At 40.8% G+C, this 18,920-nt stretch overlaps 1 protein-coding gene across 9 annotated transcripts in view; it reads right to left on the bottom strand.

Moving 5' to 3' along the window:
- Fggy (FGGY carbohydrate kinase domain containing) overlaps nucleotides 1-18,920 on the bottom strand; it is a 492,311-nt gene that overhangs the window by 461,228 nt on the left and 12,163 nt on the right. The window contains exon 1 of one of the 9 annotated variants that reach the window (XM_045151277.1): nucleotides 15,497-15,607. The exons of 7 other annotated variants lie outside the window; for them this stretch is intronic. The gene's annotated coding sequence lies outside the window, so the exon portion shown is untranslated. Of the gene's footprint in view, nucleotides 1-2,224; nucleotides 2,244-15,496; nucleotides 15,608-18,920 lie in introns of those variants that run through there. One more of the 9 variants, XM_045151278.1, reaches the window with a different exon arrangement.

The raw sequence follows: 18,920 nt of genomic DNA, 5'->3' as shown, positions 1-18,920 counted from the left end.
GAATCAAGGATCTTAATATAAGACATGAAATCCTGAAGTAAATAAAGGAAAAAGTAGGGAGTCTATTTTAAGATACAGGCATAGCTCAGAAAATGAGGCAAACAATCAGTATGTGGGATCTCATGAGATAAAAAATGCTACTAAACATCAAAGTAATCTTTAAGCCACTCAAGAGACAACCTACAGAATGTGAAAAAAATCTTCACCAACTATACATCTAATATAGGATTAGCATCTAGAATATATAAAGAACCCAAAGAGACAATTAAAAAACAACTCAATCAAAAAATGGGCCATGGAACTGAACATAGAGTTCTCAAAAGAAGAAATACAGTGGCCAAAAAATACCTTTTCAAAAATGTCTAACATCTTTAGCCATCAGAGAGATGCAAGATAAAACTACTTTCAGATTCTATCACAGTCTGGTCAGAATGGCTATTAGTAAAAAAAAAAAAAAAAATCAAATGGCAATCGATGCTAGTGAGGGTGTAGTGAAAATAATAACATTTGTTGATTGTTGGTGGGAGTATAAATTGGTACAGCCACTATAAAAATTAGTGTAGAGGTTCCTCAAAAAGTTAAAAACACGTCTACTATATGACCCAGCTGTAACCATTCCTGGGTATACACCCTAAGGACTTTATGCTTTACTACAAAGCCACTAGCTCATCCAAATTTATTGCTGCTCTATTTACAATAGGAATCAACCAAGAAAATAAAATCAACCTAGACATCCATAAACTGTTGAACAGATAATAAAGATGTGGTACATGTACACAACAGAGTTTTATTCAGCTGTAAAGAAAATGGATGAACCTGGAAAAAGCTATATTAAGTAAGGTAACTCAGGTACAGAAAGATAAATGAAACACATTCTCTCATATGTGGATACTAATATTGAATGTTTAGATTTGCATGTAATATGGAGAAAGAGTCTATACTAGAAGCCAAGGAGGTAGAAAGGGGCTGTGAGGGATGAAGAAGAGGGACGGTTTAAGAGGAAGAGATAGCTGATATGTTGGCAGAGGGACAGAATACTGGAGTCAGAAAGATCTAAGGGGGATCAGGAAAGGGAAGACAGAAGAGTTTGGAGATTTAACCAACAATAATGATGATATGAATAAGCCATATGACAACCTACTTCTTTGTTAGATAATTAAAAATAACACTTAAGCCATAGGTTTCTAGAAGAAGATTCAAGTGCCTAGGGAGGAAAACCTCCCAGTGACCTGTTAGTCAGGGAGGCCCAGAAGACCAGCACATATACATCAAGGCTTGGGAAATATTGAAGAAGAGGTAGAAGAAAGAATGTAAGAGGCATAAAATGAGCAGGGAAGTGTTTTGGAACTCTGCATTCCACACATATAGTGGCTCTTGCAGTCATGTCCTCTCAGCAGCTGTCACTAACTACACAATATTGGTCTCCTCAACAAGTCATCATAGCTTATGGAGACAAAAATAATATAAACATACTCATCAAAACCATAGAGGGTTTGGTTAGAACAATGAACAGGTAAGAATGGGGTATGGTGGATTGGGAGCAAGAGAGAGCAATGGTAGCAGAAGAGCAGACTATGATGAAAATACATTATGTACTGATGAAGAAAATCAGCAGCAACAACAATAAAATGTGAATACTATTGAACTTGCACAGACAGCCACAAAACATCTTGAAAATGGCCAAAAAGAAGTACTATAGCTACCTGTGTGATAACTATTTATTATTTATCTGTCCAACAAAAATGTAAACACTAAGCACAAGAAAGGCACAACATTGCACATGGCACCCTACTTATTAGAAGTCAGAAATGTAATTACATAGTGAGTTAAGCAAAGTTGCCCTCAGAACCAAGAAGAGGTGCATAGGAGAAAGAGGTGGAGCCAATAGAGATGAACCTGTTCTTCGTGGATTTGCATCAACTAGATAGTAACCATGGCACAAAAAATGGAATGTCATCTTCCCAGTCAAACATGCAATAGCTTAGCTATCAGCATCAATTATGTACAAAACTGTGGGAGCAGTATGAACACTCCTTCTACTCTTCACCATAACAGATGATGAATAAATCTCCATTGTATAGGTTATTAATGAGAGATTCTAAAATGAAAGTGACTTTGTTTCATGCTATGAATATCAAACATTTGTCACCATGAAGACACCACAAACTCTTAAAAGTGAAGGAATTTATCCACCCTCACTGAGGCAGCCTAGACCAAAACTCACCCAACTGGGAATCCCAAGTCTTGAGCTCTTTCCTTTCTTCTGCAAAAGCTTGCAACAGTGATTTGAAAATGAGGCAAATATATCATAGCCATGTCATTAAGTGACTGGGAATTGGGAGAAACCCAGAAGAGACAGGACCAAGAATCTCTTAGACCATCTGTTTTCCTTGCTGACCCCTGGTGTGTTACAAGGAAATCTGACCAGAGCCCCAGGAATCCCTTGGCTCTTTGATCAGATGAGCCCACCTGACACCAGGCTCTCATAGGCTTTCATCCTCAAGACCAGCCTTATCTTTTAGTTCATGCAGCCTCCAGACAGAGAACTACACTGGTACACGTGCAGCTGTGAGCTGGGCAAGGAGCGCCCAGAGTCTAATTTTAATCTGATTAGTACTCTGTGCCCTTCAAATTCAGAAAGATAACATTTCTCTTGCCACAACACACTTGGGGATTCTAAAACATGTCAACTAGCAGATGTTCAGTTATTGCTTCCTGAATATTTACTTCAATAAAAACAAAGCAAAAAGAAAAATCCTTCATTAAAAGTGGTTGTTTCTGGGCTGGAGAGATTGCTTACTGGTTAAGCACTTGCCTGTGAAGTCTAAGGACCCCGTTTGGAGGCTCGATTCCCCAGGATCCATGTTAGCCAGACGCACAAGGGGGCACACGCGTCTGGAGTTTGTTTGCACTGGCTGGAGGCCCTGGCATGCCCATTCTCTCTATCTGCTTTTCTCTCTGTGTTTGTCACTCTCAAATAAATTTAAAAAAAATGAACAACCACCAAAAAAAAAATTTTTTTTAAAGTGGTTGTTTCTGACTTAATCACAATGATTTCCCAACTCTGTTTTCTCCTTTTTGACTCTGAGGCAGAATAAAATGGGGAGGTGACAATAACAGCATTGGCTTCCTCCCCACATTTCAGAGGACTACTAGGCCTCAGATGATGGGTTCCCATCTCCCCTGGCTTTCCTCCTTTGGGGAGTAAACAAATCATGAGCACTAGCTTTCAGATCATTCACTCAGCAGGAGTACCTTTTCTTCATGCCATTCCCCAACAAAGATGAAATCCTAAACCAAACCAAACTGTACAGAAGAACAGTTGTATTTGAAGCAAAAGTCACCCTTGTCCACCCTCCCTGATTTCTCCCAGTGACTCTTTCACTGTGCCTTTTCTCAAGACACCATTGCATCAAGGTATGGGAAGCTGAGGCCCTCAGCACAGCACAGCACACAACGTCAGGCCCTCCACAAGCTTCTTTTCACCCCAACTACCACAGGCCTGCCCTTTCTACTCCAGACATCCTCGCATTCCTAGCAGGCACAATACTCTGCACAGCCACCAGCCTGTCCATAATTTCCTTTTCCTTTCTCTACTCATCTGCTGGTCAAGTGAGCATGGATTAAGCTTGAAGACCAAGACCAGCCATTGTCTCTTTGAGGAAGACTTCCAAGTACCCTGTTCTTTGCACACATACAAATTCTACCAATGCAATGCTTTGTGCTTACTTTGTGGTTGCCTGTTTCTATGTTTTTCTCCCTTACTGGCCCAAGCCTGAAAATAGAAACATACTGATCGCTATACACCCAGTTCCTCCAGCATCTGGAATATCACTGGTTTTCAATAACTATTTACTGAATTAGCTACTGAATCAATAGAAAGCAAGGATGCATCAAGTCAAGTTTTAAGTTGAAATTTCTAAATTTTGCAATTATATAGTCATGTGTCACAAAACAGGAATACAATCTGAGATACACACAAGGCGATTTCACTATCGTTCACACCTATAGAACAGAGCAGAGCCTGAATTGTGTCCATGCTACATGGTGTGCCCACTGACTTATATGACCTCTGTCATCATAAAGCAGGCACAATACTATATCTATTCATATGCTCACTTATTCCATTCTCTGTAGACCTCATTCTACATTCATTTAATTTTTTCTTAAATGTTTATGACCACATTTTAATAACTATAAGATACTCTTGTTTAACTGAAATCAAGGTGATTCTTGCATTCAATGGCATCTTACAATTAACTGGTAGCATTCTTTCTTTGTGGCATATGAAATGAAATAACAGTGTAGTTTGCACTCAGGGCTGCTAGCACCAGGCACCCAGCTAGGATATGGCCACTGACAACACAAGGAGAATAGTGTGTCCCAAATCTTCCTCAGTTTCTCTAGCTGCAGACAGGAGGAAGATGGCCCCAACCAGCTGCCTGGCCTGCTCTCCACCAGCCACACATATATTGCTTTACTTCGGATTGCTTCTCTTGTTCTTCACTATCCTAAAGGCCCAGGGAAGCTGCTTCTTACCATGGGTTCCAGCATGCCAACAGTTCTCTACCCTAAGTTAGAACTTTATAAGACTAACATAAACCTAGGACAAAAGTAGGAAATAAGTATGAAATGAAAAATCTATACAGACCTTCCGGCATACCTAGACCTGGCCATGCTTCTCTCTGCCAACAGTGAGGAAAGAGATTCCCCCACAGAGCTAACCCACGTACTCAGGTCTGGGTTCCTTACATCTGAGCCCATCTTCTTCTGCACTGTGCATAATGCATCATATTACCACCTACCACCCAGGCATTCTGTTTCCATTCCAGCAAAGTCAAAGAGGCAGATTTCTACTCTTGAACTGCTGTGGGTTTGTGCCAGTTCTGGTTTTTTAATCCAGGTGAAAGCTTGCCGTCAGGGGAGCCTTTCCCTCATGTGGAGAATGCAGCATAGCTATGATAGTTAACTCCAGCTATGACTGTACCCATAGGGAGCCTAGTTCCTGGCTCATAATAGGAACTCAAGTCCTTGTGACTAAGTGAAAGGAATAGGTATCTTTAGAACCCATCACTGGGGGAATATCAAAAGGTAGCATGTTTGCTACACATGTGATGTTCTGCTAAGCAGTCTGCTTACAGTGCCACATCAAACCTTGTGGGGTCCCTGATTCCTCAGGAGGCCATTGTGTCAGGCTCCCTGGAAGTGTCCATGCAACTGTGGAGCAGGGTCTTGACTGACCATGAGTGCAATGGGAAGAAACCCCCAGGAGACAGTTTCAGAGAACAGCTCGTTTATTTGTCAGGAGACTGAGTTTTAATAATCAGTTAAGAGTGAGCAGGAAGAGGGTCCTAAGGGGATTGATGGGTTCAAAGGTTGCTTGTCGATGCCTAGTTGGCATATACAGACGTTCATTTTGGCACATAGGGAGTCAGGTGATCTATGTAGTGGCAGGAGGAGGTATGGGTTGCAGGTGGATTGGCTGTGTGAAGGAGGCTGGCTGATACCATATAAGGAATTTCCTAGGCAACTGGCCAAAGGTCACAAGGCTATTAGGGAAGCCTAAGTCTTATCAGGATGTCCAGGTGTTCCAGAGCTGGGGAGGGAGTGGCCTCCTATAGCCCAGGGGCCCTTGGTCATGCCTGGCAACTCAGGCCCAGTTTAACCCTCAGTGGCCCAGGGCCCTTACCTGTGCAGACAAAACCTGATAACCACCATTGAAAACTACAGCTATCAAGATCCCTGCTTCATCAATGTGGTCTAGCTAGGAAAAACAATTTGATCCAATAGTTCACATAAGTATTAAGATACTGAACCTGTACCTCACCTCAAAGCCCTAACCTTGTTTAAGATGCTCTATTGCCTTCTAATATTCTCCCATTATTAAATGGTGTTTTGTCAGTGCTTTGCGAGGAACCCATGACTACTGTGCCTACAATTAGCTAACCCATAAATAAGGCTATCAGTGTTCAGAGACTGATTTTCCATTACACCAGAGTGCCCTCTGCCAGCAAACCAACAGCTTCTACCATTTATCACCATGGCATCCTCCAGGAAAAAATGGCACCCAACAGAAGCCAGTGAATCATTTCTCCACAAGAATAAATGCAAACCTCCCAGTTAATGTTTGTCTGAAAGATCCTAACTGAACAGTTCAGGTTCACAAACACTGTGATCTTACATAATCTCTGGGAGGCTGTTTCCACACCTGGAAATTGCAAGCCAGCAAGCCTGAGTCCTGAGCAGCCAGCTTCCCTGAAACCAAAATCTCTGCCAGAAGACTGGCACTGATCCTCTGCCCTTTATGCCTTAGTCGTAAGTGCTGTCAGCTGTCTTCTGGACTTCAATCTTATTCAACCAGTATGTCACAGATGGAAAAACTAAAGAAATATGGAAAACATTATTCCCTTTTATAGTGTTTTGTAGAATAAAGGGGTTAGGATCCTGATATAGCTCATTTCCAGTATGTGCTCATCTCACCAGTAAAATTCAATCAATGAGATCAGTAAAGCTCTCACCATTTAAATGTCACTGGAAAAGTCACACTGGCAGTTTAAAGGACAGTACCAGGATTTGGACCTCAACTTCAGCATCAAGTTCAGGACTGTTTCAACACCAAACTAGGACTTAAAATGGAGCCCTTTGTTAGCTTCTTCAGTAACAACATCAACAGCACAGCAACTGGTGTGCAAATCACCCAGATGGCATTATGATTTCATATGATTACTCCTTCCAACAACCCTGTGAGGTGGGTAGTGGGAGCCAGGTTTCCTAGTAAAGCAAGCTCAGGTGTTCTGGATGAAGCTAGTTCTACACCACAGACACAGAGAGGTTGGGATAGCTGGTATGGCTCCAAAACCCATATTATGAATGGTGGGGGTTGGAACTTAGATATTGTTTCATTATTTTTAGGCAAAGATGCATGCTTTAAAAAGAAAAGCAGGTGTTAAGGGTGCAAAGTTAGGCAGAGAAATAGGGCCATGGGCTTTACATGGTCAAGAGAGAAAAATAATTGAGAGAAACTCAAGCTGGGCTGCACCTGAGCCCTGAGATAAACCCAACATCTCAGTGAAGGGCTGAGGCAGCATCCTTCCACATCCCCAGCATGAGCTGTGCTAAATATTAACCCCTACTTATTATGATCAAAAGGCTGTTCTGTATGATAAATATTTATATGTTTCATTAAGTAATGGTCTGTATAAATATTATTAGAAATGTGCACAGGAAACCACAGACTTTGCAGCTGATCCTTCAGCAAGCATGCAAGTGACTGAAATGTCATGTGAGGGAAAAGTGAGCCTTGGAAACTGAGGCTATTCTTTGAAAAAGTATTTCTTCAATCCCAAGAAGGAGATAAACACTGAAAATACTTTGTAAAAAAAAAAAAATTCCTATGTTCCTTTCCTTCACCTTAAATAACTGAGTCACAATGAGATCATTTCCCAATCCTGAGGAGCAAGCACACTTGAATCCTTCTTCTTAAACAGCCACTTCTCCAAAATCAGTCTGGCTGGGGCAGCCTACAGGAATAGGGAAGGAATTCACTCACATCTGTCAAGGATGAGGTATGTACTCTGCCGGTAACTCATGTACTCTTGACACACATAATTTTTTAAAAATATTTTGTTTTATTTTTATTTATTTATTTATTTGAGAGAGGGAAAGAGGCAGAGTGAGAGAGAGACAGAGAGAGAGAGAGAATGGGTGCATCAAGGCTTCTAGCCACTGCAAATGAACTCCAGATGTATGTGCCACCTTGTGCATCTGGCTTATGACGTGGGTACTGGGGAATCGAACCAAGGTCCTTTGGCTTTGCAGGCAAGTGCCTTAACTGATAAGCCATGTCTCCAGTCCTAATTTTTTATTTGATAATATTCTAATCAGAATTTGGTAAAACTGGGAAGATGAAGATAGGCAATGACTGAGCCTGTCCACTTCAGTATCCTTAAAGGAAAGGATTAACCACTACTTTACACAAATCTCCCATGGTCTTAGATACATGAGCAATAATAAATGGTTTTCTGTAGGCCACTATTTCCCTCTTAAAGGGAAAGGCTACCTCCGGTTGCCCCTCCTCATATTCAGCTTGGTAGGCCACAGGAGAGATTTTTAAACGCTGCCATATTGCCAATAGTGACTCAAAAGAAATATCCCAAATGCAATCTACATTTCTAAATCTGTAGTGCTTATAGCAACAAAAAGATAGCTTTCATCCATGCATACACACTGCATAGTGTAAACCATGAAACAGAATGAACATTGTCTGAATCAGTTCTGGGGTGACCAGCATGTTTTGTTATATCAAATGAAAGGAAGGGAACAAAGCAGAAAACCATCCCCTTGCAGTTATTGAGACTCAAGAACTGGTCTTTACCTAGTCAAGTGCCTAAGGGGCTAGGACACACTTTTATTCATCAATGATGCCCCACATTTACAAATAACAAATGACCACAAGGAGATAGGAGAAAGGGGAAAATGGGAGGGGGAAAAAGGAAGGAGGGTAAAGAAGATATAAGAATTTAAGCCACAAATAGTATCTACCAAACTCTTCTTGCCCAGAAAAATAAACCATAATGTAAAAGAAGAACAAATAATGAAAATGTCATTTCTGAGACCAGATAAAAATCCAAATATTAAACAAACAAAAATGAGCAAAATCTTTTGTCACACCTGAAGTACTCACTGTCACCAACACTGAATAACAGGGTCTCACCTGTGGGATTCATAGCATGCAGATCCTCAAGTCTATCATACTATGAAGAAACTGCAGACATGAAAAATGGTGAGAAAGCACCAATCATCACACACATATTTTTCTGAGATCAGGGGTTCTCCAAATTAGCTCCAACAAGGAGCATAGAATTCCTCCTGCAAAGCGGTGAAGGCAATTTGACAGGAGAACATGGCTGGTCCTGTCTTGGCCATCTGTATCCCCAGTGTGTACACAACACATTCAGTACACAGGAGGTACTCATCAAGGAGTTGAATGAACTAATTTGTACTTCATCTGGATGAAACAAAGGCAATTTTCCCCATAACCTGATAAATCTCATCCTGACTTAGCTTGGGGAAGTCCCTTCAAGGATTTCTCTCTTCCAAAGTGTAAGATAAGATTCATATATCTTGTATACCCTTCTCCAAATGGCTACTGTGAAGCTTATAAGAAGGAATGGGCACAGAGAGACATTTAAAAGGGAAATTCCTTTTGAGTAAGAAAAATCAGTGGTATTTGAAGACACAACAGGAAAAATGATGTAAATCCTAAAGCAGGAAACACAGGAGCCTAGCTGCTCAGAGTGGTGTTGGGATTCATCTGGACTCTGTACACTAGAACCTCAGGACAGAACATTCTCTGAACATTTATCTTCTAAGTTTTTGTGTGGCAATTTCCTTTGACTGAAGCACTCCCTTCTAGAGGGAGGAGGGAGACATGGGAGGCTTGGGAGGTAAGTAAGCCTGTAAGAGCTAAAATTTACAAGGTCACAGGATCCAGTCCCCAAGGTTTTAAAATCAGTCAACAACTGACCAGCTGAGCTGTCTGCAAACTGAGCAGAGCATACAGCTCCCATGAGTGGTGAACTATTCTATATTGCATCTGACTTTGAGTCGCCTCAACTTGCTCTGTAAATAACCCCAGTAGACTTATTGGTTCATCAATACTGGATTTTGATACAGTTTTCCTTTAGTCTATGTGTACCTGTTGCAGTTCTAATCACATTGCTGGCAAAAGCACCCAACCAAAAGCAGCTTGTGAGAGGAAAGGGTCTACTTTGATGTACACACTCAAGGGGAAGTTCCATGATGGCAGGGGAAATGTGGCATGAGCACAGGCTGAACACCACCTGGTTAACAACAGGTGAACCACAGCAGCAGGAGACTGGGTCAAACAGAGGCAAAGGGAAGCTGTCTATAGCACCTATAAGCCCACTCCCCCCTAGCAAGGCTCCAATTCCCGAATTGCCACCAGCTGGGAAATAAGCACACAAAGCCAAAGCATGGAGGTTTGTAGAGGACAGCTGATTCAAACCACCACTGTGCCCTATTTGGAGTAAAGAGGTGTTCAGATCTCTCCAAGGAAAGAATTTCACACAACAGGTGTTCTTACTATAAGATGTATGATCTCCCTTTAAAGTGGAGAGTCTTATGTTGCTTTGGTTTGAATGTCTGTATCCTTTGCAAAGTCTTTGCATAGTTATATAGCCAGAGCCACTGTGGGTGGAGGGAGGTTAGGATCCTTATATAAGAGGCCCAGAAGACCTCTTACCATGTGAGGGAGTCAGCAGACTACAACCCAGAAGCCAGAAGACAGTTCCTTGACTATAGGGTTCTCAAAATCCAGAACTGTGCGTAAATTTTTGTTATATCCTATCCAGTTGTGCTATTTTATTACAGTAGCCCAAACAAACTCAGAAAAGTATAAAGATATAAATTTTGGAAATCAAATAGTACCAAGGTTCTTGTTTTCCCACCATAATTAGATGGTAAAACCTGGTGGCTAAAGGCTACAAAGTTTGGACTGCAGGTCACTGCGAAATTGGTGAAGCTAGAGCTGAGTTGAAAGCCTCTTCTCTTGTTGATGACTGTCCAGCTGCTGGAAAGAGCTATGCAGCCTGTTGGGGGAGAAAGTCATCAACAGTCTTAACCAGCCATAAATCCTGCAAGCTTTATAGCTGTACAGTCAGGTCAAATACACCAACAGGTGCAATGGTAGCATGCATGTTATGGGGAAAACTGTCTTATTAGACTTGAGTCCTGCTCCATGAGACAGAATTCCTGCCTGGAACTGAAAACCTAACCAAAAGCTAGGATCATCATAAGCCCTAAGGGGAAAACTACTACTGTTGTCTGGCTTAATGGATATATTATACCCATTAAACTATCCTCTAAATACTTAGGTTTATGACAATATATTAATGCTAGTCTCACTTTTGGTTAAAGAAGCTTCTCTTTTCAGATGGCAATGACCAACAGGGAGACTCAAAACTTACCAATGTGCTGAGAAGAAATGACAGTGGTATGTTTGGCACTAAGTAAGATATCTCTAGTATACCCTCCAAGGCTCAGGGACTACTGTGGCAGAAGTCATAGACAGATTTTAAGAGCCAAAATAAAGGTAAGAGTGCTTTGCGAGGTGGCCATGGTATTCATTACCTCACAGTGGCTGACACTACCTACAGAACACCTGCATAGTAGGAGGGGGAAAAATGATGACATTCAAATAGAACAGACACTAGTTGGAAAGAAGAAAGGATTCAGTGAGGGGGAATTGGGAAGGAAAATAGAGAGAGTGGTGGTGGGAGGGGATTAAGTTCATGTCACATTGTGTATGGAAGTTGTCAAAAAAGTTTAAAAATAAGAAAACAAACAAAAAAATAAAATAAAATAGTAATGCTTTGAGTTTCTAGTTCATGTACTTCAAGCAAAACCTAATCTGTCCAGCAAATTGCATAAAGCATCAAAGTGGTTTCATGTTGCCCCAGAACCCTGGCCATCCATCATTATAAAAGTCAAGTATCCTATCTCACTAAGCCTTTCTCCACAGAATGATGCTAAACTTTTCTGAGGACCTTTATCCTCTATACTAAACCCACTTTAAAAGCAATACACAAGGTAATTGGAAGTATTAAATGAATAAACTGTATATAAGCTGCCTGGTCTTTTAAGTTCAAAGTTGAATTCCAAACTTCAGAAACATCAAAACCCCATGCTGGTCTTATAAAGTGTCAACCAATTAAGTAAAGGAAGGGTTGGGGGAGAAGGGTTAATCAAAATCTAACAGGGTATGAATAAATCATATGAAACCCACTTTTCTGTAAAATAGCACATCCAGAAGGATAGATTGTTACTAGAAAATTCCCAGTGTGAGGGATGAGATACCTTCCAGTGAGTTGTTGCCCAGGGAGGTCCTTGATGCCCCCAAAACATGACAGGTCATTTCCAAGGCTCTTGTTTACCCCCAGGAATAAGTGATAAGACCCTACTGCGGCAGACAATACATGCTTGGGCTGTGAGGTCACTGAAAAATCTTACTGGAGCTGAGCTGAAAACCTCCTCCTTGTAGACCAGCTGACAGAAAGCTGGAAAAAAACTGCTGCATGCACTTCCGTGTGTGTGTGTGTGTGTGTGTGTGTGTGTGTGTGTGTGTGTGTGTATCAGAGAGAGAGAGAGAAAGAGAAAGAGAGAAGTTAGCAGTGGAGATAAACAACAGTGAATGCTGCAAACCTTAAGTTGGGCCAGCCAGGCCAAATGAGCCAACAGGTGCAACAGTGGCATGTCTGTTATGGGGGAAACCAAATGATCTCTACTTGGACTAGAGGCTCATTCCACAAGAAAGAATACATGCCTAAAACTGAAAATCTGTGATGGGGAAGTCATGAGCCCTAGGGGTGTAGTGCCTACTGGTGTCTAGCTAAATGCATATATTATGCTCACCAAACTGCCCAGTAAGCACTTTTATTATTAATGCTACTCTCACTTTTTGTTACAAAATCTTCTCTTTTCAGATGGCAATGACCTCTGGGATGACTCAGAAGGCAATACAGTGCTGAAAAGAAGTGACAAAGGAGTGCTCAGCACTGAAATATCTCTATCACACCTTCCAAGGCTCATAGTCTATTGCAGAAGAGGTGGTAGAGAGAATGTAAGAGCCAAAGGAAGGATAGGACTTCTTACAATGCACTCTTCCAGGCACAAAATGATCTGTATATCCATGACCTTGTAATGCCTTGCCCTACTTACATGAGACCATTATAATAGGAGGAAAAGATGAAGCCATCAAAATAAAAAGAGAGACTGATTGTGAGGGGGAAAGGATATGATGGAGAGTAGAGTTACAAAGGGGAGAGGGAATTATCATGTTTTATTGTCTATAATTATGAAAGTTGTCAATAGTAAAAATAAAATTTTAAAAAGTAACAACCACATGAACTGAAACTGAGCCAGGCCTAGATGGTAACCCAGTCTTGGATAGCAGGCCAAACCACTACCTTCCTAGATCCACATAGACAGTGGCAAAACAGTGGCCACAAAGAAAGCACAAAATCCAACAATGGTTGTAGCCAAATGCATAGAACAGTTCCAAAGGAAATCATGAGTGAAAACCCCCTCATCAGAAGACAATACAAGCTCCTAACAAGCATCCCTGGAGCAAATGAAACTGAATCTCCCATGTCCTGTTCTATAAAACTTTGTCTTTTTCTCTTTCCTTCTCCCCACCTTCTCCTCCTCTCTGCCACCATTCTGTGTCATACTTGTCTTCTGATAAAGCAACTCCTTACTTGCTTATATCTCCTTCCTTTGACCTTCCTTGTACAAAGGGAAATGAATGTCCTATCCTAAATGCAATTAATTAAAATATTATGTTTGATGGATCTCTGGAGAAGAATAGTGGGCTTGCACACCAAAAAGTCTCTCAAATAACTTTACGAATCCTTTCTATATATAGGCACCAGTCACTAGCATGCATAAGGTATGTATTAAAAAGCATTTTGGGGCTGAAGAGATGGCTTAGCGGTTAAGCGCTTGCCTGTGAAGCCTAAGGATCCCGGTTCGAGGCTTGGTTCCCCAGGTCCCACGTTAGCCAGATGCACAAGGGGGCGCACGAGTCTGGAGTTCGTTTGCAGAGGCTGGAAGCCCTGGCGCGCCCATTCTCTCTCTCTCCCTCTGTCTGTCTTTCTCTCTGTGTCTGTCGCTCTCAAATAAATAAATAAAATTTTTTTTAAAAATTACTTTACATACCCTTTTTAACCCAAGCTGCTCTCAATCTTGGTTTAGATTTTGTTTTTGTTTTTGTGTTTTGAGGTAGGGTCTCACTTGAGCCCTGGCTAGCCTCAGGCTGGTCTCAGGCAGCCTCAAATTCATGGCAATCTTCCTACCTCTGCCTCCCAAGTGCTGAGATTAAAGGTGTGCTCCACCACACCTAGCCTAGAATTTATTTTACAGATGGCAGAGAAAACAGAGGAGAACCAAGACCCACCAATAAGACGAGAAAATAGCCCACTTCCCACCAACAAAACATGCCACCTCTACCACATATGCTGGGACCCAGGAGAAATTGCAGAGGAAGCAGCAACATGAATACTGCTCTGACTGATAACGTGACAACTAGCTTCAGGGTAATAATAACAGACATAGTGATTAATTAAAACCCATCAAAGAAACTTAGAGGTTATAGAGAGAACAACATGAAATTACAGTGCCAGCAAGCTTGCCATAGCTCAGGGAACATTGTGGAAGAGAAGGCAGGAAGATTGTATGAGCCACAGAGTGGGTAGGAATATGTTGAGGTATGGTCTCCTACTATTTCACAGGGACTAAGGTTTTCATGACCCCACAGTAAATACTATAACCTTCCTGAGAAGGGACCCTATGGTAATGGTAAAAGAAGTAAGGGAATAAAGGAGTATAAACAGCTATATATATAAAATAACATTTTTAAATATACTGTGTTTAATTTCTTAGGGGTAAGGACAACCTAAGTGTATAACACACACTACTGAATATACTGCTTCTTCCATACACAGAGGAAGCTAAAATACTTAGGATTAATCTCCTGATGAAGATCTCAAATTCTACAATAGAAGAGTCCATGTTCATATTCAAGTCTGTCTCAGCCAGAATGGAATTCTTGGGTTAATAGAAACTTCCCATAATAACCCAGCTTCCTTCTTCCTGAGGACACTACGAATAAGCTTTCAGGCCATTTATCCTGATTGGCCTTTTTAGGCAATCATTAGAAATGTCTTCTCTAGGCTCCAGTTAGTAAATACCACCTTGTTTTGCAACTAATTCTACTTCCTTGAACTTACAGACAAGAAAAGATAGTACAATGTGGTGATAGAGGGAGTTAGGGAGTTAGTAGATTGTAGAGATTATTAATGTATAAAACAGTAGAACACCAATTAAAATAAAAAGACAACAAATACTCTCTTCTTTTGGAGTGTCCTAGAAGGACTTCTGTGTATACCACACTCCTCTTTGCGACTGTCCCCCTCCATGGCAGAGGGCCCACTTCCACAGGTGATATTCACTGGGTGAATATCCACACATCTTCTGACAGGCTCAGCCAAACCCAACTACGCCTCAAGTTCACTAAAAGCACTGACTTGGATTCGCAAACTCCCATTCCCATGTCTGGAAGTGGAAAATGTTTGAATTGGTACAATGTTGTTTTAATCCCTGATCTTTACAAAGTTATGCCTGTAAGAGAAAAATTATATGCAGACTTGGTGATTTATTTTTATGTACAATTCTTTTTATGGAAAAGAAAATTTAACCCTCTGTGAATTTTAATAGCTCCAATCTATATGTGATCTCTCCCATCACTTTCCCCTCCAAGAGGCTACTGTGAATTTGCTACCATAATTAAACAAGAAATGACTTTCTATAGAACTAACCAGTCCTTCAAAGTAATGCCATAATCATTAACATTATGGCTGAAATCCACAGCTTTTCTCAGAAAATCACTCATATTAAAACAATAGAAGAACCCACTAACCTTAATGATGCTATCAGATGTTGGTGCACTCAGACAGGGCTGAGGACAGTGTCAGGAAAAGCCAGAGAGACCACTGTGCACAGGATAGAGCAAAACTCCTCCCTTGGGCACAATGCAAAGTCCAAGCTGGCTGGGTTTTGTGGCCGATTTTTTTATTTATTTGCTCATACAATATGACTGAGTGGCTTTAGGACCAAAGGTGAAAGGTCTAAAGAATCAGTTATTTGAAAATTGAACATTCAATTTGATAAACTAAGACATTCTCTACTCTATAAGCATTGCCCCTTCAGGATTATCATGGGCTAATTTATAAGCACAAAGACTACCAATACTGCCTGTCTCTCAAACTAGACCCTGACTACTTTTCTACCCTAGACACTACCCACCACCACAACCTTAATCTCTCACATACAACACTGCTCATGCTTTACAAGACGGCGTGATGCCTTTAAACTTACTATGCCCTCTTCTTACAACCTATAGAACACAGACAGGTAGTTCACAGGAAAAGCTACAATGAATATATATGAATCTTCAGCATCACAACTAGTATGGAAAATGTCCATCAAAATAATATTGAGATATAATTTTAACAAATTAGCAAAAATGGAAATTTTATTGATACCCACTTTTGACCAGAATGTGGACAAGCATGCTTTTAGTGGGAAAGCAACTCTTTTGTTGAATAATTTAACAGTATCTGGCAGTTTTAAAATCTACCCTTACCAAAGAGATTAACTTTCGAAGAATCAATACTGTATTGGTTCAAATGTCTACCACAATACGTTTTATAAATGTAACAGCACACTTATAAAAATGAAGAAAATAAACTAAACGTCTATTAAGACTGAAATTATTAAAATTGATACATCATACATCAGTTGTTACAAAGAATGAGAAAAAGCTAAAGGAACATACTAATCATGCATTATTAACTCACACCTAGAATCCAAGCTATTAAGAAACTAAGCAGGAAGACCGTTAAAAGTTGAAGGCTACACTGAGCTACACAGAGTTCCAAGCCAACCTCACATACCAAATGAGATCCTGTCTCAAAACACGGATTAACATGAACAAATGATTAACAAGTTCTTAAATGATACACTATGACCCCATTTGCTTTTTTTTTTTTTTTTTTTTTTTTTTTTTGGTTTTTCAAGGTAGGGTCTCACTCTGGCTCAGGCTGACTTGGAATTCACTATGTTGTCTCAGGGTGGCCTCGAACTCACGGCGATCCTCCTACCTCTGCCTCCCGAGTGCTGGGATTAAAGGCGTGCGCCACCACGCCCGGCCCCATTTGCAGTTTTTAAAAGAATAAAACCCTAAGGAGTTTTGGTGGCACACGCCTATAATCCCAGCATTCAAAAGGCTAAAATAGGAGACTCATGAGCTTGAAGCCAGCCCAGACTACACAGTGTAACCCTGTCACAAAAATATGGTGCAGCAGAGAGGTGGTTAGAGTCTCAGTGATTCTCAAGGTCTGGTCTCAGAAGAACAGCATCAGTAACACCAGGAAAGGGTGAAACATATGAATTCTCAGGTTCTAGTCCAGCTCCAGCGGCCCAGTGCCTGTGCTTTAAAAGGCCTCCAGATAATCCACAGGTGATCAAGTTTATGAGCCACTTGTGTAAAAGAGTGAACTTGTAAGACTTCTGGACGATCCCTGCTTTATGCCTTTATACCTTCAAGGGAAAGAGATGGAGTGGGGGTTTGGAGGCCATTGAACTTACTCTCGCTGACTATTGGAATTTTCACAAGGAGCATCTGTTATGGCAAGATGTACTGGGACCAACTAAGTTTTGTATGGTTCCTATCCTCTCATCCTAATTTTATTTCCATATGCTCACCCAAACAGGCTTTTGTGTCCCTTTATGTGTACTCTCCCTTCAAGTGCACTAAGGTAAGTCTCTCAGCCCACTGTTCATTTGCAGATCTTATAACTCTTCCCCCATTCCGTGCTTTTTTTTCTAAAAGAGAGGGGAATGTTGTATGAGGAACTTTACATATTTAACTAAAAAGATCTTGCATCACCTAATTCCCCTGTGGCATAATTCAGAGGGGAAGTAAGCTGGGCTACACATGGTAAATGAATAGAGTCTTCTCTTTTCCTCTCCCATGCTGGCAGCTCCCTGGGTACAACATCATCAGAGTCAATGGCCCAGCCAACCTAGTAACACACACTAACACCAAAAATCGTCTTTACAGGTTAAGAGGGATATGAGCAAAATACAATGATATTCATGCATGAAAATGCCATAGTGAAGGCCATTATTTTGTATGTTAATTTTAAAAATAATTTAAAAGACAAGTTCTTGGTCAGAGAAGAAAAAGGAAGCCCAGGGTACTTTTGCAAACTGTCACTGAATGGAAAGAAGAGCCTCCTCAGCTCTTCCTTTAAGAGCTATTCACTAGAAAGTAGTATTTTCTGTGTTTTATCAGTAAGTACACTCATATGTACTGAAATGTTCTTATAGTGACATACATTTTTACTCCAACTTCCATTTATTTTCAGCATTCATTTTGTGCCAGACAATAATACTAATGACTTAGCTTCTGCCCTACTGGTCCTGTCTGCAAATGCTGGTGGGGGTCATAACTTAAAGATAGAACACAACATTTCTTAGCAGTTAGGTTACCTGTCCAAGGTCATAAATAGTGATCAGGAAAGGATTCTGATCACATGTTCTTTCCATTCAATGTCACAAGGTATTTTTTTTTAAATCCCAGCCTTATTGTTACATCAAAGTAGCCACATAATTCTAAAGTCCCATTTATACACTTGTCCTTCTTGACCTTCACCACCTATTTTGAATGAGTACCTATCTCCTTTCTTAACCTCTCTCACACAGCTAGTTAGCAGAATACAAGCAACTCAGCTCTCAGCTTTGCTTACAACAGGTTTCAAAACAGCTCAGCCCCAGATCTGAATGACCAAGGTATTGGTAACAAATTCATCCCAAAGAAGCTCTCTTCCTTCCCAATCCTTCCTGCATGCAGCCCAGACAAATGTCTATATAAGCATCTTATCTAGAAACTCTGCTTCACTGAATTATCCCTGTTAGTAAGGACTTCCAAAATAGCCTCAGATGAAAAGGGAGTGACAGGGCCTCTGGGGTAAAGTACATCTATTCTAGGTAGGAAATAAAATTTTCTTTCACACATCAAACCCTCATCTCCCCCAAACACACTGTTTGTCCTTTTTTTCCTATTACACTGAGAATGATAACCATTCTTGCTCCTTTATGTTCAAGAATATAACAAACCTACTACTGCTCAGAGCTCCAAGTATTCAGGCTACCCTCAACTTCTACACAGTTCCTTCACTGGAAAATATACCAATTTGAGGGAATCTTATATTCCCTTCTGACATACTTCTTTTACCTTAAGCCCTGGTGTGGTAAAAGTTCCCCATTACTACTGGTGT

This window comes from Jaculus jaculus, chromosome 5 (genome assembly GCF_020740685.1).
Source record: "Jaculus jaculus isolate mJacJac1 chromosome 5, mJacJac1.mat.Y.cur, whole genome shotgun sequence".
Lineage (NCBI taxonomy): Eukaryota > Metazoa > Chordata > Mammalia > Rodentia > Dipodidae > Jaculus > Jaculus jaculus.
This window is presented reverse-complemented; position numbering and strand designations above follow the sequence as displayed.